Source organism: Penaeus monodon, chromosome 32 (assembly GCF_015228065.2).
Source record: "Penaeus monodon isolate SGIC_2016 chromosome 32, NSTDA_Pmon_1, whole genome shotgun sequence".
NCBI classification, from domain to species: domain Eukaryota; kingdom Metazoa; phylum Arthropoda; class Malacostraca; order Decapoda; family Penaeidae; genus Penaeus; species Penaeus monodon.
The window spans coordinates 37,789,468-37,789,695 of NC_051417.1; the positions used below are offsets into that span (position 1 = coordinate 37,789,468).

At 32.0% G+C, this 228-nt stretch overlaps 1 protein-coding gene across 1 annotated transcript in view; it reads left to right on the forward strand.

Moving 5' to 3' along the window:
* LOC119593863 (chorion peroxidase-like) overlaps window positions 1-228 on the forward strand; it is a 39,506-nt gene that overhangs the window by 6,376 nt on the left and 32,902 nt on the right. The window lies entirely within an intron of this gene.

Below are 228 nucleotides of genomic sequence, written 5' to 3' on the forward strand. Positions count from 1 at the left end.
CACTCTAACATTAAAGAGCAAATATATCATTATAAAATCATGATAACAGTTGAACTTCATTATACTCCGAGAGGGTTGCACAGAATTAAACACGGAAAATAACACCGAAAGAAATCGCCGCTCATTTCTTATCCAGCAACATCTAATAAATCAGAAAAAAAAAACGAAATGGTGAACGCCAGATTTTGACTTTTCCATATGTAAAAACATGATTTTTAAATAGGCATG